This window comes from Thalassophryne amazonica, chromosome 8 (assembly GCF_902500255.1).
Source record: "Thalassophryne amazonica chromosome 8, fThaAma1.1, whole genome shotgun sequence".
Lineage (NCBI taxonomy): Eukaryota > Metazoa > Chordata > Actinopteri > Batrachoidiformes > Batrachoididae > Thalassophryne > Thalassophryne amazonica.
The window spans coordinates 33,260,497-33,285,911 of NC_047110.1; positions in this window are offsets into that span (position 1 = coordinate 33,260,497).

Here is a 25,415-nt window from a genome sequence, read left to right on the forward strand (position 1 = left end):
CCAGAAGATTATTAGTTAAATTTTATTTATTTTTGCTTTAATCCCTGCTCTGGGCATGAGTGTTGGAAAGTAGTTGGAGATGCGAATTATTGTCCAAAAGTGAACAAGTGACTAATTTGCATTTGGTACCGCACTGCAGTGGTACAAAGTGCTCAGCTGGTGTTATTCTGTTATTATTCATTGTGGACATTCCCCAGACAGCATCAAGTAAGAGCCTTGAATAAAGGACAATAGAGATTTTAATGCATTAAAGTATTGTAGTCAAGACTATATACTTCTGGGGTCATTTGCATTCACCTATCTTTGTGCATTCATAGCAAACAACTTATTATGCAGTCAGTCAGTATATAACAAGATACAACCTCAATTCCAATGAAGTTGGGACATTGTGTAAAATGTAAATAAAAACAGAATACAATGATTTGCAAATCCTCTTCAACCTATAGTCAATTGAATACACCACAAAGACAAGATATTTAATGTTCAAACTGATAAACTTTATTGTTTTGTGCAAATATTTGCTCATTTTGAAATGGATGCCTGCAACATTATTCAAAAAAGTTGGGACAGTGGTATGTTTACCACTGTGTTACATCACCTTTCCTTCTAACAACACTCAATAAGTATTTGGGAACTGAGGACACTAACTGTGAGTGTCATGATTAGGTATAAAATGAGCATCTCCAAAACCAACATTGAATGCCCGTGACCTTCGATCCCTCAGGCAGCACTGCATTAAAAACTGACATCATTGTGCAAAGGATCTTGCCTCATGGGCTCAGGAACACTTCAGAAAACCATTGTCAGTTAACACAGTTTGTCACTACATCTACAAGTGCAAGTTAAAACTCTACCATGCAAAGCGAAAGCCATACATCAACAACATCCAGAAGCGCTGCCGCCTTCCCTGGGCCCGAGCTCATTTGAAATGGACAGACACAAAGTGGAAAAGTGTGCTGTGGTCTGATGAGTCCACATTTCAAATTGTTTTTGGACATCATGGTTGTCATGTCCTCTGGACAAAAGAGGAAAAAGACCATTCAGATTGTTACCAGCGCAAAGTTCAAAAGCCAGCATCTGTGATGGTATGGGGGTGTGTTAGTGCCCATGGCATGGGCAACTTACACATCTGTGATGGCACCATCAATGCTGAAAGGTACATCCAGGTTTTGGAGCAACACATGCTGCCATCCAAACAACGTCTTTTTCAGGGATGTCCCTGTTTATTTCAGCAAGACAATGCCAAGCCACATTCTGCACGTGTTACAACAGTGTGGCTTCATAGTAAAAGAGTGCGGGTACTAGACTGGCCTGCCTGCAGTCCAGACCTGTCGCCCATTGAAAATGTGTGGTGCATTATGAAGCGTAAAATACGACAATGGAGACCCCGGACTGTTGAACAACTGAAGTTGTACATCAACCAAGAATGGGAACGAATTCCACCTACAAAGCTTCAACAATTAGTGTCCTCAGTTCCCAAACGCATTTCAAAATGAGCAATTATTTGCACAAAAACAATAAAGTTTATCTGTTTGAATATTAAATATCTTGTCTTTGTGGTGTATTCAATTGAATATAGGTTGAAGAGGATTTGCAAATCATTGTATTCTGTTTTTATTCACATTTTACACAACGTCCCAACTTCACTGGAACTGGGGTTGTAGAAAATGTAAAACAAAGCAAACACAAACCTCCCGTGTTGTTTCTCATACTTCTCTCACTTCTGACCATATAATGCCAACAGAAAGCCATGATACCAATGACATTGACAGCATAAGCAAAGGGCAGATGATATATGATTTGCATTATTATTTAAAGATGGTCATTTAACAGTAATGAGTAAATTTCTGGATTTGGGTTTCAACTGTGTCTTGAGATGTACCCAGTCCTAAAATCAGAGCGATAAGTCTAAGGGCTTTGGTCAGGGAACATCTATCAAGTGAAGTGGTGGTGGAAGTGAGATGGAAGAGTCAAGACCCCATTTCATGGTTGATAATGTTCCTAAGGTTGCTAGACAGTTATTATTTGTTTGTCTTTCTTTAAATTACTCTATCCATGATACCTCTTTTTACTTGCAGGTCCATTTATGCACACATCCATGCCATCTGTCAGACATAGCCAGAACCACGCAGAATGGCGTCAGAATGATGAATCGACGCATATCTGAAAAGGGTGGGGTTTCAATTCCAAAACATTCTGACAGCCATCTGTGAGAGTCTACATAGTTGGTCAATATCGGCTGGTGGCCTCCGAGTGTGATGCACATGTTCGAAACCCTATGGGTGCCGTCGAGATGGGACACCTATCCGATCGCGTTCTGAGCACCATCTGACTGCAATTTACATCTTCTGTAGGCGGCATAAACAGGATCTGAAATGCTTTGAGTGCATATGAGAAGAAGAAGAAGAGTTTCTTATTTAACGTGGGTAACCAACGAAAGTCTACGACAACAAAAGTCTACGACTTGTTTCCAGAAGGGCCCATGACACGTGTCACTCCTCCCCCCAGCACTGATTTTAAGAGTGCTAGTCGGGAGCATGGTTGCAATCGGGAAGCGAACCCGAGTCGCTGGCATCCCAGTCTAACGTGCAAGCTGTTATGCCACCACCTCCCACCCCCCGATCCATCTCGAGGGAACCTTGAGTTGGATCAGGGATGATAAATCCTGCTGGCATGACCTGCACATGCCACTTATCCACTTATAATGTCCACCTCCACATCAGCGACGCAATGTAGTGCAACATGTTCCAGCTGGTTTTTATTTTTTTCCCCACAAGAATGAAGCAATGTGGTGCAGCACATTCCAGCTGCTTGCACTGTGTTTGTGCATGAGCATGCACGAAAATGTCGCCGGTGTGTCGTGCACGCCTGTGTGACTGTGCGTCCCTCACGACAGCAGGTGGAATGTTTCGTGGTTCCCCATTACGTGTTTGGTTCACAGATTTTTTTGCGGTTTCTGCATCTTTCGTGTTATGTGTGAAGGGGCCCTAAAGGCACTTTTCTACTACACAGAAGAAGCACTACTCGGCTCAACTCGACTCTACTCTGTTTGGTTCCAGGTGCATCTTTTTCTACTACAAATAGAACCTTCTCAACGTGGGCGGAGTCAGCAGAGCAAACTGCATGACGTTGTTTTATACGCAACACAAACATAAACAATGGCGAACTCCATGTGTTTACTGCTCTGTGAGTTTTTAAGAGAAAGCTGCTGGCGGCGAGACAAAACACGCTTGAAAAGTACAGAAGACTTTGGGAATTCATACAACAATATGAAGACAAAGATGAGAAAATACAAGCTGCTAAAGAGACAAAGCATGACGGTAAGCTAATCGTTAGCTTTCCTAAGTAGCTCGTAAATAACTGCAGGCTGTCTCTATTAAGCATTAAAATTGCGGCTGTCAAAATAAAGCATTAATTTAGATTAATTAATTATAGCACCTACTATCACACCTTCAGTCACACTTTGCTGTTTTGTTTTGACGTCAGTGACTTGGTCTGTAAATAAAGACTCGTTTCTGAGAAAAATAAATGTGTTAGATCTCAATTCTTTTCATACCAAAGTAACTTGCTTTGATAACTTAAAGTCTCTAATGTGTTTGTGCGTTTACTGATGTTCATGCACAAAATGTTGACCGTGACCGTTAATTACCATCGTCACTGAACTTGAACAGGCTTAAAACCCATTAAAAGTTTGATTTATGTTTTTCATCCAGATTTTAATGTTCAATGGACAGATTTATATATGAAATCTAAGATAATTATTAAAGGAGTCATATGGTGCAGAATCAGTCTCCAAACTCCCACAATTCTGTTTTTAATAGACATTCTATATAATATAGCCTTTTATTGTCATTGTACACATTATACATACAATGAAATTTGTCAACATTTAACCCATCAAAATCAGAATTAGACAGTTCTCCAAATTTAAGATCAATTTACATCACAGCTTGTTTAATACCTCCTTGATGTGTAACAGAAATAACCCAGATCCTTTTTTTTTTTACCAGATTAAATGCCCCAAACACACACAGATCTGTTTTTTTAATATACATGCAATTAAATGATTCATTTAGATTAACTAATTGCACACCCTGTAATCAATTACATTATTTTTTAATAACCTGACAGCACTAATTAAAATATGTATGCTCTGTGTGTGTGTTTCAGATGGTTTTCTCAGAGTCACCGCTGCAAAGGTTCATGCAACAGAATGGGATACCTTTGTCATCATTCGCCTACACTGTTAGAGAAGGTGACTTTCAGCTCAGTCCCACCTCAGTAGGGGGTGACATGTTATTGGATTAACCCACAGAAAGCTTGGTACTTTCCAGAAGCAAGTAAGATTATACTGGACTTTCCATTACAAATGGAAATTTCCAGAAGTGACTGTGGTGATGAAAAACAATGATGTGCGCTTGTATCATTAAGAGTGTAACAGTATTATAATCAAATTAATGATTGAAAAAGTGATTTACAAGGTATTGAGGTGATGATCTTGAGAGAAGATCGAAGATGTAATTCTTGAAAAAGTGATTTATGATGAATTAATAATGATTTAATATGTGTTGTGATGATTATATGTTTAAAGAATCAAATTGTTTTTGAGACAAAATGGAGAAATGTGTTTGTCAGTTAAAAATGAAGAAGTAACTGGGTTGTTTTTGATAATAAAAAGAGGAACTGTGCTTAACTGTTGGTTACAGAATAAGGAACTTGTGAGTTGTTTTTGAGATGAAAAGAGGAATTTTTTCGACTGTCAGATAAAGTAGGGAAGTCCCTAAAACAGGACAGATGAGAAGGAGGTGTGAGTGGGGGCTTTGAGAGTCATCATTCCCTGGCAACCAAAGACACTGTCATATAAAAACTGTTTGCAATGAGGAAGACCAGAACTCTGTAAAGGCTTCGGAGGAGCTCACAGGAACTGACCAGCCTGTGACATTCAACTGGAACTTCATGCATTGAGAGTGAGAGGACTTGGAGCAAAATCATCTATGGGAGAGACTTCTACACATACATGGGTGATCCAGTAGACGAGCTGCAGAAGGGGAAGATAACCACTGGTCCATAACCTGTGTGTGAAATTTGATCTAAGATTTCTCTCTCTGTTTCCAACGATCCATGGACTAACACTCGGCATACGGGTGTTGGATCAGATTGGCTGTTGTCAACTGAAGAGGAAGTCGTATTTGGCAAAGAGAGATCAAGATCCCCTGGCCAGGGAGTGTAATCTCAAATCCTCATACTCTCACATCCAAAGGACTTTTAGGAAATCAGACCAGTCCCTACTAAACTGAGTGATCAGATTTAGAATTATAGAATCAGATCATTTCTGCCAATCATATTTCTAATCATATTTTAATAAAATTTGAGTTATCATCAGAGTATAATCCGTGTTAACTATGTTGCCTGCACTTGCATGATCTGCAATAAATTTCTATACTGCAGTTAAAGTGATGGTTCTGGACATTGGATTATTGGATCTCCTTAAGGTGTAAAAGTTAAGTGTGTTGGGTGTACAACATCAAACAGCTCTTAAAGGTTGGTCTGGTTTAATGAAATTAACACATCCCTGAGGTCTGCTGTACGGATTGCTAAAAACAATTCTCGCAACTTTCCAAGAGCCCTGATCCATTAGAGTGAGAGCTGCCGTTAACGGGCATGGCCGGCTTGTATCCTGGTTCCAGTGGAGGCTATGTGACTGGGGTGCGAGTCCAGCTTCAGCTGGGTGGATGTCCGGATGGAGGCAGTGAGCAGCTAGACGAATCTCCTCGCCACCAGCTTAAACAGCCTTTGATCTGATCCGGTTGGCAAGGCCGGTGGAAGATTGAGGGTCGGACCCTAGTGACGGAGAGCAGGTCCGAGTGCCCTTTGCGCATGCAGGTGGTAACTCCTGTTCGTTGATCTGACAACACGTTATACACCGGTTATGTTTCACTGTGAATTTTGAATAAACGTTTGTACTTTTTGCCAAAATGTCTCCACTTTTGTGTAACATCAATTTGATTTGAAGAAGTTATCAAGGTTTACTGATTTAAATTAAATGCTAACAGTTTGAAAGCTGTTTAAGCATAATCCAGTAGTAAAATAAGTTTTACATTTAATGGGGCCATAAATGTAAATGGAAGTAAACAGACAGTAAAACTAGTTGTTCAAAATATCTGAATAAATTACTTCTGGTTTGGTATACATCATCCAGCAGAATTATACACCATAGTACAATAGTTTGTGGTAAAATGTTACATCTCATGAAACCCTAACCCTTGTATAGCCAGAATTCCTTGATGTAATGGTGCCATCACTGAAGTGACTAAACCTTTTTATATTAAATACCATTTGCTAAAATCTCAGTTTCGACATGATTATTCCCGGTGTTTCCAGCCCTTATGGTCTGACCTACTCTGGCCGTTGTGGTCCTGTAATCACTTTTAAGCTTTTTCAGCTGTTCTCTGTGTTGCTATAATGTCCGGTACCCGTGAGCGGCCAAAGACTGGGAGATTTTCTCATTTCGGATCGCTTCATCCACCTCTCTGTATTCTGTCCTCCGCCACCAAACACAGAAATGTCCGCAACGTATCCACGGACCACGATGTGGTTTTGTGCAAGTAAAAAAACGCACCGTGAAACGAATGACAAACCCGGTTTCTGTAACACCGTTGCGAGTATTTAAAAATGGCGGGTTTGATTCTCGTCTCGGACGGAGCACTCATGACTCATGACGACATTCTCTGACCAATCAGTGGCCAGCAGCCTGTTGACATCATATTTTAGTATCGGCTCGGCTCGCTTGGAACCGCTTCTGAGCAGGTACCAAAAAAATCACCCGGTACCAGGTACTAACCCTAATGGAAAAGCAAAAAAAAAAAAAAATGCCGAGCCGAGTAGTGCTACTTTTGTGTAGTAGAAAAGTGCCTTAAGAGACACACACATTCAGCACAGAGCACCATAGATTTTTTAAAGCACATTATCAGAGGTTGACCAATTATTGGCCCGTTCTGCCTTGAATTGAATGTTGACACGTGACCTTTTGAAACAGATCGCCAGTCAGCGACTATTGTACATGGGCAGAGCACTCCGCTTTATTTTTGTGTGTTTACAAAGAGAGAGAGACTGTCTCTCTCTCTTTCTCTGTCTTTCTCTCTGTGAGTGAATGAAGCTGCTCTCGATGTCCAATTTCATTGCAGAGCTGAACAAAGGGAAAAAAACTCCGAAAAGCAGAACAGTGATTACAGCGTAAAACAATAAATCATCTAGTGCCCATAAATGCTGTCACATCCAGAAATTAACTGTTTTTTTTTCCACAGATTATCCATTTCATGTTGGAGTTGTGGCTTTCAACATACTACAGGGAAAGGGGGTGGTGGTGGTGGTGTGACAGGGAATATAAAATACAATATACAGTAACAAAATATGACATGTTTAACTTCAACTGCCATATGTTGTGGCTTTTATGGTAGATTACAAAACATTACAAATCTTGAGTTGCTTTAATTTATTCTGCTTCACATAGACCCCCAAAAATCAGTTGACTCAATTTTGGAAAAAAATAAATAAAATGAAGGTGTAGCTTTTATTCATTTTTTTTTTTTTTTTTTTTAATTAAATTCCTGCAAGGCAGAGAAAATGCAGTGACCACACCCAAAACATGTCAAAAGTCATTTCCTGACTGGAACATTTTTCTTTTTGACTCTTTTGGACAGACTGTGAGGACTTCAGTATTTGCGTGGTTCTAATGTCCAAAGGTTACTGCATTACTAGCTTGCCTTACTTGAGGTAATTGTGCACTATCCCCAGCTCACGACTTAATGTTCCCTGCCATGTGAGATTATAGGAACTACTGACTTAAATGTAAACATTTACTCAACAATATTCTGTTGTCTGAAGAGGCAGTTGTCCAAAAAAAAAAAAAAAAAAAAAAAAAGCGCCTCTCTACCAAGCCATGAACTATCTGCTCGTACAAAGGCTGAATATGCAAATTAAAACAATTCATGTCTGAGACTACTGCAGTGCCTGTAGGAAGTTTGTATTCCTATAGAAAATTGGAAGTGTCAGGGTTTGGATTTTATGGATTGTGTTTGTTGCATTTATTTGATTTTGTTTATTTTGTTTTGTTGATTTTGATTTCTGTGATTTTTATTGTTTGTCTTTTTTCCTGCCTGGGGTTCTCTGTATTTTTCTTGTCTCACTCTTGGTGTTTTGTGGTCAGCGTTTCACTCTGTGTGGTCACACCCTCATTCTGTTTTTTTCCCACACACCTGTTTCTCATCTGTAGCTCATCACCTGGGTGTATTTAAGCCTCACCTGGTTCACCTTTTCCCTGCCAGATTGATGGGCCTTGTGCCTTCGCTTCCCGCCTTGTTCCTAGTGTTTTCTCATCCTGCTTGCCTCCTTGTGTTTTTGACCATCTGCCTGTTTATTCAACCATGCCTTTTGTCTCATGAACTTGGTATTGTTACCTATTTTTATCTGCCTTTTTGTGTACCGTGCCAAGCTTATGACCACAGTCAACTGTCTTAACCTTAAGTGCTTTTTGTCTGAGTCCTGCAATTGTGTCCTGCCATTTCTGACCTGATAGAGAGCTTAAATAGATTTTTCATGGATGGTCATATGAGGTTTGAAGGTGGGATGTACAAATAGATGTACATATGTTATATTATACTATTATTATTTAAATATAGCATTTCATATTGTTTTAAAAATCAGTTTTATTCTAAATTATATGAAAATTAAACGATTCCTATTAAACATGTTATTGGAAGACAGTCAGACAAAATTAAACAGAACATTTAGAATATTTGAAACAGCAAATCAGTATCCCACCTCCTGAACACAGTTTATTTAAATTTGAACTCACAGCAAATATAAGATTTTTTCAGCTTATGTACTTAATGAAACATTGTATAAATTGTGGGAAAATATAAGATTTTATTCAGTTTATTTACTTACTGAAACATTGTACAAATAGTGGGAAATGTGTTGGTATTAGCAAAAAACAGATTTTAACCGTCTCTTCAGTGTTGTCAAGTTAAACTCACTCGTAAGGAACACTGACAGCATGCCTTTCACAGTAAAACTATTTGCTTGGATGCTGGCATTAAATCTTTTTTATTCTGAAATGCTGAGTGACATGAAATATTTGATGTTGTTTAACTTTGCTACCAGTAACATCAGCGAGCCATGCCATGTTAGAAGTACGAATGTTACAATGTTAATCAAAATAAATGTTTTGAAAATTAATTCCAAAAACCCTAATCAAAAAGGATGCACATCATCATGCCATGTGCAAGCCATATCCGAAAGCTGAGCTGACAAACAGTCATAGAGATATGCGAGAGACATACACACACAGACGTTTCTTGCTTTATAGATAGATGTTTATATTTAGATAGAGAAGTTTCAGAATGCATTCATTAGCACCAGTAAAAATTGCAGCACCAGCTGAAGCTCTGTTAATATTCATACCTTTAAGACTCAAGTCTGTGCCTCCACTTTCCTGTCCAATCTCAGGTGAAGTCCGTTCCAGACTGCTGCATCAACATCTGTCTCAGTAGCATTCTCCAGGGCAGCATTTTTCAGTAGAGGCTAAAGAGAAGACATAAAGACAGACAGTCCATCAAAATTTAATATTTGGCTGGATTGCCTCCAGTTAAAGCACAAACATTCATCTGGTTAATTTCTGGAGTAGTGAGTGTTTGAATTTAATGCTGAATATTACAACCTTTTCAACACCTCATGGGACTTACATAGCAGTATACAGCAGATGAGGCGTTCCTTTAAAGCTCACTTTGTCACCTCTCCCACAGCAGGTTAGCTGAGTGGCTGGCTGTGGTTTAAATGCCTTGCCACACACCCTACAAACTGCTTTGTTGACCAAGTTTCTCCCTGACAAAGACAGCTTTGCAATCTGAAATGAAGGTGCATTATTTAATTAATCAAACCACATCATTTTTTTTTCCATGTCATTATGATACTGGCATTATGTTATTTCATTCTGTCCATTTACCTGTCCCCAGTATACAGATCCACAGGCCACGATATTTTGAACAAATACAAGGGATAACAATTGAACAAGGTCATTCAGGGATGACCCTGCTGCATGTGACTTCAGGGATGCAAAAATGGGTTTGATCAAATGTTCAAAGGATTCAAAGGATTCAAAAGAATTTTATTGTCATATGCACAAAGGAACATGTTCCCTGCACAATGAAATGTGTTTACTGCATTTAACCCATCCTAATTGCCAGTTAGGAGCAGAAGTCGCCTTTAGGCGACCGGGGACCAGCTCCAGATGTATATCCTGCCTTAGGTCAACATCAGGGCTGAGCAAACCATGACCGGCCTCATGACGACAGACGACACACACATAACACACAACACACATAAGCCGGCCTGGTACATGAACACATATAAAAAGCACACACAAGGTAAAACTTGGGAAAGAAAACCCTTCATTGCTGCTGCATTGAATCAAGCAGCAGCAATGCAGGAAAAAACCCATCAGCACAATGAACAATGATCACACCCAACAACAGGACGAGAGACGACGACCGAGATTTGTAAGAGTCCAGTTATCAGACAGAAAAACCGGAGGCCGCCTTTAGGCGCCATCAACGGCCTTGTTCGTCCATTCTGGAGGGAGGAGGGGCACAGCCCTGAACAGTCCACTTTCCACAGTCAACGTCAGAGCTGGAGAACTGAGGGCGGGGGGAGACCAGGGGAGTGAGGCATGAGTGTTGTTCTTCTCCAGGAGGTTTTTATCACAGCGGCCTTGAAGTGCAGCTGTGTTTTGGGAAGTCGAAAGAAAATCCAGATTAGCAGATGCCTGAAAGATTCCACAGTCTGAGACAGAGTGGCTTCCAATACATCTGAATTAGGAGAGGAGATGTGGTCATTACTGACGATCAATGCAGTTTTCCAGTGCAGCCATTCTTCCGGAGATGGTATCCAATGCGCGGTTAACACCCGCCGACTGAGCTGACACTGCCCTTCCAATCAAATCAATCATGTCCTCCACAGACAGCGTGTAAAGGCACATGACCTGCCATTTCCTCCAACTGTCCATCACGTAACCCATCACATGTGTCCCGGCAGGACAGGTCAGGTCCTCTGCACCCAAGTGTTTTGTAGAAAAAATAGTGTCAGTTGCATTCAATCAATCAATCAATCAACTTTTTTTTATATAGCGCCAGATCACAACAGACAGTTGCCCCAAGGCGCTCTATATTGTAAGGCAAGGCCATACAATAATTATGAAAAACCCCAACGGTCAAAACGACCCTCTGTGAGCAAGCACTTGGCTACAGTGGGAAGGAAAAACTCCCCTTTAACAGGAAGAAACCTCCAGCAGAACCAGGCTCAGGGAGGGGCAGTCTTCTGCTGAGACTGGTTGGGGCTGAGGGAGAGAACCAAGAAAAAGACATGCTGTGGAGGGGGGCAGAGATCGATCACTAATGATTAAATGCAGAGTGATGCATACAAAGCAAAAAGAGAAAGAAACAGTGCATCATGGGAACCCCCCCACAGTCTACGTCTAAAGCAGCATAACCAAGGGATGGTCCAGGGTCACCTGATCCAGCCCTAACTATAAGCCTTAGCAAAAAGGAAAGTTTTAAGCCTAATCTTAAAAGTAGAGAGGGTATCTGTCTCCCTGATCTGAATTGGGAGCTGGTTCCACAGGAGAGGAGCCTGAAAGCTGAAGGCTCTGCCTCCCATTCTACTCTTGCAAACCCTAGGAACTACGAGTAAGCCTGCAGTCTGAGAGCGAAGCGCTCTAATGGGGTAATATGGTACTACGAGGTCCCTAAGATAAGATGGGACCTGATTATTCAAAACCTTATAAGTAAGAAGAAGAATTTTAAATTCTATTCTAGAATTAACAGGAAGCCAATGAAGAGAGGCCAACACGGGTGAGATATGCTCTCTCCTGCTAGTCCCCGTCAGTACTCTAGCTGCAGCATTTTGAATTAACTGAAGGCTTCTTAGGGAACTTTTAGGACAACCTGATAATAATGAATTACAATAGTCCAGCCTAGAGGAAATAAATGCATGAATTAGTTTTTCAGCATCACTCTGAGACAAGACCTTTCTGATTTTAGAGATATTGCGTAAATGCAAAAAGGCAGTCCTACATATTTGTTTAATATGCGCTTTGAATGACATATCCTGATCAAAAATGACTCCAAGATTTCTCACAGTATTACTAGAGGTCAGGGTAATGCCATCCAGAGTAAGGATCTGGTTAGACACCATGTTTCTAAGATTTGTGGGGCCAAGTACAATAACTTCAGTTTTATCTGAGTTTAAAAGCAGGAAATTAGAGGTCATCCATGTCTTTATGTCTGTAAGACAATCCTGCAGTTTAGCTAATTGGTGTGTGTCCTCTGGCTTCATGGATAGATAAAGCTGGGTATCATCTGCGTAACAATGAAAACTTAAGCAATACCGTCTAATAATACTGCCTAAGGGATTCAGAGACCACTTTAACAGATCCATTTTTGCTGTTTGAAGAGCAAAGCTGGCAGCCTCACAGACAACACGCCACAGAAGCAGGAAAGATAAGGAGGGAGGGAGAAGAGAAAAATGCGACCATCTCGGCCGACAGCAAGGAGGCAAAAAAAAAATGTTGAAGGGTACCAAACCACATACCCCTCAAATGAAGCCCCCATACACTACTATCACAAAATGAAACAAATTTTAAAGAAACTCTGTACATCCCCAAAGTAATCATCATCATCATCATCATCATCATCATATTGTCTATTGCAGGGGTGGCCAAGTTCGGTCCTCGAGAGCCACCTTCCTGACACTCTTAGTTGTCTCCCTGCTCCAACACACCTGAATCCAATGAAAGGCTCATTAAAAGTCTGCTAACGAGTATTTCATTGGATTCAGGTGTGTTGGAGCAGGGAGATAACTAAGAGTCAGGAAGGTGGCTCTCGAGGACCAAACTTGGCCACCCCTGGTCTATTGCAAAGGCTCACGGCACACCTTAAATACAGGAAAGTACAACAATCACCACCAAAACTACCTCACTGCAAAGTTCCTGCCAGAAACCCCTCAAATTTTTGTTGATTTCCTTTCACACCTTTAGGTTTAAAACTCCAGCTTTTGTGACTTCTTGATTATTCTTCTCTACAAGAGTCAAGACAGAAGTCAGACCACCAGAGCAAGAATTTTAGCTGAGGAAGCTTCTGCGATTTGAAGCGAAATGTCCTCACGTCAAGCAATCCAGTCCAGTCGAAGATTCAAGCTTCTCTACTTTCACACATACTGATGTTTGCAAATATTTAATTTAATAAATTAACATTTTGCTTAAACCAAACAATCTGTGTGGCCTTCCAGCTTTGTCTCGATCCCTTTGAACCAAGTGATCTTAACACTTCAAAACACTACTCAACCTTCTCTTTTCTCTTCCACCACAAAGAGGAAAGAGGCATCAAAAGTACTTTGGAACATCACTTTTGCCCTCCTTTCTGTACCTGAAAAGTAACACTAATATGTACCAATGTAGAAAATAAAATAGGTATTTTGTTTTGTTTATTTGAGGCACTTTGCAACTCTGATAGTAGCCCGGACAGCCAACCTGCTTGTGAGGCCCTCACCCACCAATGACTCTTCTCAGCCATCTTTGTCTCTGTGATTCAACGTTAGAAAACAAACTCTAAATCCAGTGGGCGATATGTAGCAAATGTGGCCAAAAAAGATATCTCTACAACACAAAAGGTGGCTTAATTTTCCACTTTTAACAAATAACTGACTCTCCAGACATTTCTAATGCTAGAATGTCTTAAGCTGAATGACTGTTTTATCACTTGGTGGTGAAAGGCACCAAAGGCATCTAAACTCCTTTCCACTAATTTCTTTGAATTGACAATCCTAAGCCTGGAACATATTAAAGTGACATCAATCTGTTTTGCTAAGCTAAGTTGGTGCCAGGAACTGCCAACACCCAAGTACTCTGTAATCAAATTATAGTCTCCCACATATCCAGAAGTGTCCCTCAGAACATCCGTGTTCATGTCTTATTGCTAAAACAGCCCTCTAAAAGATCAGAGGTCAGACAATGACCAACATTAGGATGGAATCACAGTGACCCTTTGTGGAAGGACACTGGCTCCTCAATACACAAATATAACTTTTAACAAAAGAAAAAGGAAACTTTTAACTTCTTGTCATGGCATCATGGTGTAAACAGTGTTTATGTTAATGACTTCCTTTGTCTAGGATGGGGTTAGAACAGAGGTGTTCTAACTAGGTGTCTAGGTGTTCTTTGCAACCACCCACTACACCAGATGATTCCACTGACTAACTTATTCCATCTGCTCAATGTGATGCTAATCAGTGAAATCACGTGGTGAAGTGAGTGGTTTCAAAGAAAACCTGCACCCTCTTGGCCTTTTCTGGAATCAGTTTGGCACCTATGGTTTGGAAGATGACTTTCAGTTTGGATAAAGTTTGGATGATGTGATTTATTGTATCTGGCGTGTTTTTTAAATTGTGTGTGTGTGTGTGTGTGTGTATTAAGGATGAGCGAGTACACGGCTATCTGTATCTGTTCAACCATCTGTATCTGTACTTGGAGTGGGCATGGCCTAAATGGGAAGTGGGTGTGGTTTAACCAGAAATAGATGGGGCTTAAATCTGTACATTATTTTAAGCCTGAAATTGATATGGATTGATCAGAAGTTGTTATATTTATTGTTTACTAGCTGGGGTACCCAACGCTGCCCCAGTTAACGTGTTTTAGACATAAGCCAAATGCCAATTTAATCAAAACAATTGTCCAACATTTGTTTTATAATGCTGATGTCTTATAAATATAATAGCTAATGGGCTAAAGTTTGGATTCCCCAAACTAAGTGGAAATACTTGGTTAAAAGACAAACACATTTGAAGGCCTTCATGCAGACTTTGTTTTGCATCAAATTTATAACAAAATTACACAAAAGGTAGGTAACAATGAATGTAAATATCAATGAATCAAAACTGAGGTAGTGGTGTATTTCACTGTTTTTACATTGCAATTTTACAAACATAAAATGAATGTATTCAGACAGGAAGGCAAACTGGGTTGTACAGCACAGTCAGGTGCTTAACAGTTGAGAACATAAAGTAGATGAAGAAAGGGATTAAATAAACAGAGATGGCCAATACACAGGGCTGCAAATTTGAATCTGCCTGGTCATACCCACAGCATCAGCCTAAGCATGTTGTTGTTTTGCTGAGTGTGCTGTGGCTGTACTGTGCTGAGTGTGCTGTAGAAAGGGATTAAATAAACAGAGATGGCCAACACATATACAGGGCTGGACATTTGAATCTGCCTGGTCATACCCACAGATGGCTATTTTGGGGGTAATTTTTAGTTCAACTTTTTAAAAAAATGGTACCAGTTTGTTCCCTATGACATGAGGATTCAGAATATATATAGTTTTTAGGGCTACATATTATAGTTTGGGAGTTTATCGCACATGGTGCAACACTATGGTCTTACATAAATGGCTATTGGGGGGGGGGGGGGGGGGGGGGGGGGGGTAATTTTGAGTTCAACTTTTAAAAAAATGTACCAGTTTGTTCCCATGTCATGAGGATTCAGAATATATATTGTTTTTAGGGCTACATATTGTAGTTTGGTAGTTTATCCCAGACAGACAGAAAGACAGAAGTGGCAGCATGAAAAGCACATGGTACAACACTGTATGGTCTTACATAAATGGCTATTTTGGGGTTAATTTCCAGTTCAACTTTTTTTAAAAAATGGTACCAGTCTGTTCCCCATGTCACGAGGATTCAGAATATATATAGTTTTTAAGGCTACATATTATAGTTTGGGAGTTTATTGCACATGGTACAACACTGTATGGTCTTACATAAATGGCTATTTTGGGGGTAATTTTCAGTTCAACTTTAAAAAAAAAATGGTACCAATTTGTTCCCCATGTCATGAGGATTCAGAATATATATATATCGTTTTTAGGGCTACATATTATAGTTTAGGAGTTTATCCCGGACAGACAGAGTGACGGACAGACAGACAGACAGAGACAGACGTAGCCCTTTATGTATATAGATCTGAAAACTATTTACAGAACAGCCTCAAATTTGATATCAAATCAATGATTTTGTTGACAAAAGTAAGAGAACTATTTACAGAACAAGTTTTTGTGAACTCAGAACATGAGTATTCTTAAGTGTATGAATGAATATTTACAGAGCAGCCTCAGAATTGAGATTCAATATTTTTGATCACAATAGTAAAGGAACTATTTACAGAACAGCCTCAAAACTGAGATTCAGATCAATGATTTTGATCACAAAAGGAAGATAAATTTTTACAGAAGAAGTTTTTATAAACTCAGAACATGAATATTCTTAAGTGTATGAATGAATAACACAATAGCCTCAGAATTGAGATTCAATGTTTTTGATCACAAACGTAATGGAACTATTTACAGAACAGCCTCAAAATTGCGATTCAAATCAATGATTTTGATCATAACAGTAAGAGAACTACAGAACAAGTTTTTTATAAACTCAGAACATGAATATTCTTAAGTGTATGAATGAGTATATGAACAGCCTTAGAATTGACATTCAATGTAGTAGGAAATTATGAACTAAGTATGCATGAACAAGAGTTGTCATACTCAACACGTTTTATTATTTTTTTATTTTATGATCAAACTATGATTTTTTTCAATTATTTATTTATTTTTACTACCTAATGTTGGCATTTTTTTCCATACAAAGTTAAACAATGTTGGTTAAAGTGTCTGTGCGTGTGTGTTTGACTGAGTGAGAGGGAGAGAGAGGTTGTTCTAAAACTGTTAATTTTTTAATGATCTGTGTGAACTTGGCGATTCATGCAAACATCCAGTGATGGCAAACAGGGAAATAATATGTCAGCCTTGTTCACTGTATTCTTCTCAAAAGCAAAACGTTACGTACGAGCAAAGTTTTCCAACTGACTTTATATCACCAGCCAAACTTAGTGCAAACAAACGGTTAAAAAAAAACGACCAGAGTGGAGGCAGTGGCCGACACAAGACGAGCCATTTTCAGCTCTGTCTTGTCAAAAGCACTGCGTACGTTACAAAACAAGTTCGACTAACTTTAAATACCATACCAAACAAAATAGAGGCAAATTGAAGAAAACCTAAGGAGTACTGAGAGAGCAGCAACGTGAGATAGAATCAAGCCAAGCACAGAGAGAGAGATCAGTTCCTGTGTGTGTGTGTGTGTGTGTGCAGAGGCTGCAGAGATGTGTCTGTGGAGGGAGGGGTGGGCGCTGTGAATGACTGGCCAATCACAGAGCGTGAAGACAGTCAGTTAGCCAATCAGGATTTTCCTTCAGCACGAGCGCAGATATTGACGAGTTTTACTCATATCATACTCGTGCTTTCAAAAATGCTTTATCCGTACCCAGTGGTGGGCACAGATAACCAAAAAATTAACTTTGATAACAGATAATCAGATAACTGAAAAGTTATCTTTGATAAAGTTAAAACGATAAACCACCCAAAAATGTATCGTAAGTTACAGATAACCGATAACCAATAAATTCCAGTATTGTCTCCGGTACACTTGCAACTACTAACAAGCTGATTTTGAGTTTTAACACCACAATCGCTTCTGAAAGCATCAAAGTCAACCACAGACCCAAACAATGAGTCAGCACTTCTGTCTTTGAACATCTTGCCCCCTGCTGGAAGCTCCAGTTTACTACATGGCTTCCAGCACATAAGCAATTGAGAGGAGCAACAAAGCTCAACTCTCTACCCAATTACAACGCTGCCGTCAGGCTGAGGTCTTGGAAAGTAAAGCCCTGCTGAGTTATGGTTTGGTGTAAATAAAATTAATACTGATAGAATAACTCCATTAATGTCAATTCTGTCATTTGTGCAAAGTTAAGATATAACATATATCTTTTAATGTTGAATAATGCACTAATTCTGAAGTTTTGTAACAAACACAGACAGATGGCATTCTGGGTAAAATGTGCCTCTGCTCACTGATTGGTTAATTCATTCTATGTAAACCAACACGTTAATGTGAGGTGTGTCGTGTTTACAGATAAATGTGCTTTTCTAAAATATGCCAAAAAAAAGGCATTTTCAAAAAAAACAAAAACAAAAAAAAAAAACAAGTTGTAATTAACCGTCTGATATAACCGGTGTCAAACTAAATAGCACACTGCCATGATCTACTGGTGCCAGTGTGAGTTTTGGCCCTTTTTCAGTTAATTTTTCATTGGTGCGAGAATTTTTTGGATCGCACTGAGTTTTAGGTTAATCGCGCGTCCTGCATCGTTTAGTATACATGAAATAACGAGTTGCGTTTAACATCTCACGACCAGCTCTTGCACTGTGCCTGTGCAAACACCGCAGACCTGTCTTGTAATGTTTTTTTTTTGTTTGTTTTGTTTTTTAACTTTGATGTCTCCCATCGAGTTTTTGTAAATTAAGTTTGAAAAAACGCTTCTGTTTACATTTTGCTTCTGCAAACACAAGTCTGACGTGTGGTTTTTGAACATAGAATGTGTGTGAGAACCACAGAACTGCACTCTGAACTTTTACACTGTGCAGTTCTGTGGTACAGCTGAGCTGTAACCGAGTACAGTGATTGAAAATATCAGCCCAGCTTCAGTTTGAATACTGCCATGAACACTACTGGCCAGAAGATGGCAGTAGAGACTTGCCAAAACAAAATTCCAGATAATCGGTGTCTGCTTCTACTCTGCTACATTTAAGATGCGTGGAATTTAATAAACGTAAACACAATAACATTTATAAACCCAGAGAATATATTCACAAGAGTTTTAGGCACTAGAGTTTAGTGCTGTTATCTGCAGGGCTTGATCAGAGTGTCTCAAATGCATTTTTCATGTCGTGAAAGTACTGAGATTACCCTATCCTACCCATAATGCACTGGGACACAGCATGTCTACACTAAAACCTTAAAAATTAGCGCATTACTTTAAAACTAAGACATATATCTGATATTTTCACTTTATAAAACTTTAGACATGACATTAATTTAAACAACTAAATTAGTTTGGTTAAAATTTGAACCATAAGTTAAAAATGTATGCCTCTGGATGACTTGGGTGATACTGCCGTTGTATCAGGATGGGGTTAAAAGAAAGTTTTTTTTGTCGTCACCCGTTCTCCTTTGCCTGCAGAGGATAGAGAGGTTTCTTCTAGAAGCAGCTCTTCTGTTTTTGAAGAGAATAAAACTACACATCTGCCACAAAACACTTAACAGGTAGGTGTTCAACTGATTTTAAATTTTATAAGAGTTTGTAGCTGTTCAGCTTTGTTTACCACGTTATCGGTCTAAAAATTATCGGACAAAAATTTATCAGAAGATAATTAGTCCGATAATGGTTTTCAAAGTTATCTGAAAAGATAATTCGATAATGAAAACATTATCTTTGATAATTATCGGTTATCAGATTATCTGAACTGTGCCCACCACTAGCCGTACCGGATACTCGTCTGAAACGAGGATCTGGCCCAACCCTAATATATATATATATATATATATATATATATATATATTAATTTGAGGAATAAAGTCAGCAGATTCCTAGCCATATAAGCCAATTTCCATTATGCATTGGCCTAATTTGGTCATGTATTGAGCTGCCCACATTAGTACTCATATGTACTAGTTATTCCTGTAACTTATAGTATTCAACTTATTTCAGGAACAAACATAGCTCTATCTATGTAGTTGTAGCAGGAGGAAAACATGAGAAGGCCAGGAATAAATTTACCAATTATGAATGCTGGAACCAATTTAAGCTAATGGCCCAAAACTCAAAGGTTTAATAATAATACAATCACATGCTTGTGGAGGGTGGTATGCATTTTCAGAGGCCCGACGTCCATGCCCAGTTGCCCAAAATGACAGATATTCGCCCTCGTCTAACTCAGGTGAATATCTGTCATTTTGGGCAACTGGGCATGGATGAGGGACTCAGAAATGGCATATCGCACGACAACAGCATGTTATTTGCATTATTACTGAGATAGACAACAAGTGGAATCACATTAACAATATTTAATGTAATTTCAAAACGCACGACGCCCCGCAAACGCGGACATAAAAAATTGGCTTACTTTAACTTTTGTCATGTTGGCTGGCGCGCACTGCTCTCCAGATTCGCCAGTGCATCCTTTATCAAGCTGGCTGCTTTGGCTGCTGATCATTGTCATACTATCCATGAGAAAATCATCCAGAATATCCATATTGGGAACAATACACACTTCTCGCCTTTTCATCTTTTCCTCTGCGGACAGTTGTTGGGCTGCGCGTGCGCTATGACATCATTTGTTTACGCACAGCAGGCGGGTATGCCGATACTCGTTCAGTACTGCGGGCGGGTATAGCCAGGTAGCGTCGACGTAAATCTATGCTTCCGGCCCAGCAACGCCTCGGTAAAGTGATAATAATGATTAATAATCAAGAAATATTTTATTTTTGTTATGGACCACACTGGATATAGGTTTCAGGCTCACAACCTTCGTGCACACATGGACAGCCTGCTGGTTGTCACCTGTACGTGAAACGAAGACTATGCCAGCGGTCTGACTTCATTACCTTATTTTTTCATCTAAGCGCTTCCAAACAATCACAATGCCTGTGCGTCCTGTCTGGCCATGAAGGAGCCAAGCCATGCAATGGAACTAAATTTTATGCATGGTCCAAATGTTAGGTGCTGGATATGTCCTGCCTGATCTTGGAATAGCCCCATAAATCTGATTTATTGTTTTCTCTCTTTTTATTTTTTTCTCTTTTTTATTTATTTTTCTGGGGAATGCATTGGAAATTAGGACAATACTGCCAGGTTGGCAATGACTCCTGTGCACACAGGGCAATACCAATTATTGTTTTTATTTTCATTGATCGTGATGATGTCAATGGAAGTTGAGAGACACATCATTCTGTATGTCTGTGAGTGGCTATCTTGTATTTTTAAATGATTTCTTATTAATTATTATTTATTTATTATTTTAATATTATTCACAGTGCTTTTTCTTCCATGCCTAAAGTCGGGGAATTTTCACAGCCTCTTTCATATAATAATAGTTCACGTCCATCCTGAGCACATTGTGTGCAAATGTGTCATCATTTTAGCCACACCAGTGATACTCAATGGTAAGCAAGTGGTTAGTGCGCTTGGTTTCAGTGCAGAAGGTTTCCAATTCAAACCTCACCCCACCACCTTGCCAGTTCAACATGCAGATCCACCTTGAATCTGCTGTGGCAACCACCGAGTGAAAACAAGGGAGTAGCCGAAGCGACTTATTAAGGCTGATCGTCTGTCTGTCACACTATGAAGGGATTAAAAAAAAAAAAAAATCTGTCTTTAGCCAATAATTGTTCCTTATTCTACACAGCTGTTTGCTACATGGCACACTAGAATTTATTGCAGAAGTTTTTGGAGTGGTATCAGCCTGTCATTCCACCACAAAATCTCATTAACATGACTCCTTCTCCTCCCACACATCTCCCATTACGTTTTGACATTGACCTTCAACAGGATTGATTTCTGACATTGTAAAACTTGATTTTCAGGAAAAGCGGTGGAACTCTTCCAAGCCTGCAGAGGATACAAAAGTGTTCTGAGTAGCAAAGGACAGGAGAAACGTAGCTTTGGATCTGACCTTTTATTTTGACTTTGACACTCCAATCATGTTGTTTCAGGACATCAAAATAGTTACTTATAGTACTTTCAGATATTAGGATCAAACCAAAATTAAAACCATTGCTCATAGAGAGGGAGCACTGTGGAACCTTCTCAAAATGGAAATTAGCAGTAGGAGCACATATTTGAATCTGTGCCTGTTGGTTAAACAAAAGCTGATTGCTGTCTTAGCAGTTGCTTATACTCATGGTTCTCTTGTACACATTATGTTGGAATGAGTTATAAAATTCCACGTCCCAACAGCCGTGGAATTTTGTGAATTGAAGTGGAGGAGTTTAAGTATCTCGGGGTCTTATTCACGAGTGAGGGATGGATGGAGCGTGAGATCGATAGACGGATCGGTGCAGCGTCTGCAGTGATGCGGTCACTGTATCGGACCGTCGTGGTGAAGAGAGAGCTGAGTAGGGGGGCAAAGCTCTCGATTTACCGATTGATCTACGTTCCGATCCTCACCTATGGTCATGAGATTTGGCTCATGACCGAAAGAACGAGATCGCGGGTACAAGCGGCCGAGATGAGTTTCCTCCGCAGGGTGGCTGGGCGCTCCCTTAGAGATATGTTGAGGAGCTCGGTCACTCGGGAGGAGCTCGGAGTCGAGCCGCTGCTCCTCCACGTCGAAAGGAGTCAGTTGAGGTGGCTCGGGCATCTTTTCCGGATGCCCCCTGCACGCCTCGCTGGAGAGGTGTTCCGGGCACGTCCCATTGGGAGGAGGCCCCAGGGAAGACCCAGGACACGCTGGAAGGATTACATCTCTCGGCTGGCTTGGGAACGCCTTGGGGTTCCCCCGGAGATGCTGGGGGAGGTGTGTGTGGATTTGAAGGTCTGGGCGGCTTTGCTTGAGCTTTTGCCCCCGCGACCCGACTCCGGATAAAGCGGAAGAAAATGGATGGATGGATGGATGGATGGATGGAGTTATAAAATACATACACAGTGATTGTCCCTGTAAACATAGTTTAATATTCCAGTATTGTAAGATGAAAATTCAACATATTCTCATGATATGCATCATATGTTATGAAACAAAAGGTTAAGCACAGTATTTTGTGCGTATACATACAAATGTCCATGTACAGGTGCAATGCATGTTTCACATTTAACGTTCAGAAACATGTTTGTATTTTATGGCCCCTTCACACATAACACGACTGAAGCCGACTGGCACACAAAGGAGGAATTGCATGCCATTCATGAAAAATCGGAGCTGCCTCCAATGCCTCTTACACATGTCACTACAACTGTTTGCACACATTAACGGCTAAAAGACAAAGACTGCCTGTGAGAGCTCATTCGATCCTTCTCGCGGCAGGTGTCAGCCAAATTTCAGGTGACACGCACGAACATCTAACACCGCTTGCTTGGCACTTAGAGAATGTGTGGCCATTCGCACTATTAGCATGAAAACAGTGAGCAGACAGTCACTTTCGAGCTGGCTGTTAAATTTCTCTAAGTGCCCCCACGAGTGTGGCTTTGCAAAAAGCAACAACATGTGGTGCATGTGTCTCGCACTTGTGCGCGTGTGTTGCGCCACCGGCCCGAACAACAAATCTTTTTTATACCTTTGACTTCAGTGAACTTGACCAATGACCAAAACATGCTCTTTTAGGGAAATTTTGGCTCAACCTAGGAAGTTTAGTGGAAATCAGCCCAAGCACCTCTACGGAGTAGTGGAACAAACAAACAAACAGACATTCCTCAAAACCTCATTTTTTTCTGGTGTCACCAGTGCTGTCGTTCTGCATACGCTCATCACGCACTGTGTGTAGGGCACCAATTGCCTGTGGGGGCACCAAATAAAATCAAGCTCCTGGATCGGCATAATCAGAGAAGCGGAAAAAAAAATGTGCGCCTGTCTCCGTTGTCTCCTGTGAATGAAAAAGAGAAGCAGCAGAGTTTTTTTTGTGTTTTGGAATCTGGACTTGATCTGTCAGTGTGATCTGGGGTAAACACGTTTTCCAGTGTGCCTGTTTAACTTTTATTCTTCACAAAGTGGTGATCTCTACCTCTTCTACCTTAGACTTATTTCCCTCTCTCTTGTTTTTTCACAAACCATGTTTTTCCCCACGTTAAGGGAAACTGCTTAAACTTTAGATGTTTAAAAAAAATAAATAAGAAGATCGGATTGCATTTTCCCCCCTTCAAACATTTTGGAGGTGATGTCATTACGCTGTGTAACCAGCAGCTGAGGATCGCGGGGAAGTCCGGAAAATCAGGTGCAAAGTGTGGCTTTCATGGGTGGCTGAGTTCGCCAGCCAGTCACAGCTCTTCTCATCATCCTACTCCCCTCCCTCCCTTCCATCCTCGCCTTTCTTGCCACATGCTGCCTTGCATTGCACTGCATTGCACCCCCCATCTCCAGCTCACAGTGTCCTTCATCAACCTGTACAGCGAACTCACCTCCAACAGTGCCGCCCTGACCCTGCACCATGGGACTAAATCTGACTCCTACTCCTGTCTGTGCGAGGACAGACCCGCAACCCTGATCTTTTCCTCATCAGAATTAATTTTGGGGACATTATTACACACAACATTATGCATCTGTCCACGTGGCCAGGTATCTGGAAGCAAACAAGGTGGACGGGAGTTGCTCATCTCTTAAGCGTGGGCGCGATTTCACCTGTTCCTCTCTCTGTCGTGGACGTGTGGCAATTAAAAGCACTGACTTCTCCCCTTTGTTCCCCCGCCAACACCATGCCTGCTGGACTTTCCACCACATTCTGGACAGATGTCCGAGGCTGAGATTAATAAGTGCAAATTTCTTCAGTAAGTACTACTTACTGAAGAACAGCTAACATTAGCTGAGAAAATGTCAGTGTTAAATAATGCACTAACATCACATTTCATTTTCAGATTACCCACTCACCATAGACACATTCACATAAGCGCATTTGCTCAAACTGGGTGTGTGTATATGTCCAAAAGTGAAGCGGTTTGTACTGAGTGTGTCTGCTTGATCAAACCAGCTGCTGTGGGTCTTTTCCTGGCTGCTTTGTCTCCGGCCGGCCTCAGTGACGAACAGTCACTGAAAAAAAGCTCCTCCTAGGAGGGTGATGTCCGTCCCTTGTTCTTCTGCAATTTGCTGCTAATTTTGTGGTTATGACTCGCAGATTGAGTGCTTCACTTTTTTAGTAATTATTTTTTAGGAACACATAAGTCTTCACAAACATGGTGAATTTCAGACTTGTAGAAAACTCCGCCCCAGCACTCAGTGTGAAAGGCCCTTTACTGTTTCTGGTGTTTTGCCAGCTGGACTAGCTGTATCACTTTTCACTGCTGGTGCATCATTGACATTTGCCGTTGCAGAATCTAACAGTCCTTTGTATGGATGTAGTGTTTCCCCAGGTCACGACCCCACATTTACAGCTCCATATCCACTTACAGACTTTGGCTCTGGATTTCTCCTCTGTGACCGTGTTCTCTTGACACTGTCACTGAATCCATAATTTTGATCTGTGAAATCTAACTGCTGTTCCTCTCTGAGCTGATGAAGAAGTCACCTTGCTATTGAGTGTCCCATAAGACAGACAGCAGCTGTAATGTTCTCAACGTGTGCTGATGCGTGGGAACAATGACAAAGCTGCACGCACTGGCATTTTCATATGGCAGAGTTGCTGAGTTGTTGTCATACTGTCAGCAAAGATGACTTCATTGTGATTTTCACAGAGAACTGCTCATCCTGTTTAGTTTCACATCAATGGGACGGAAACGT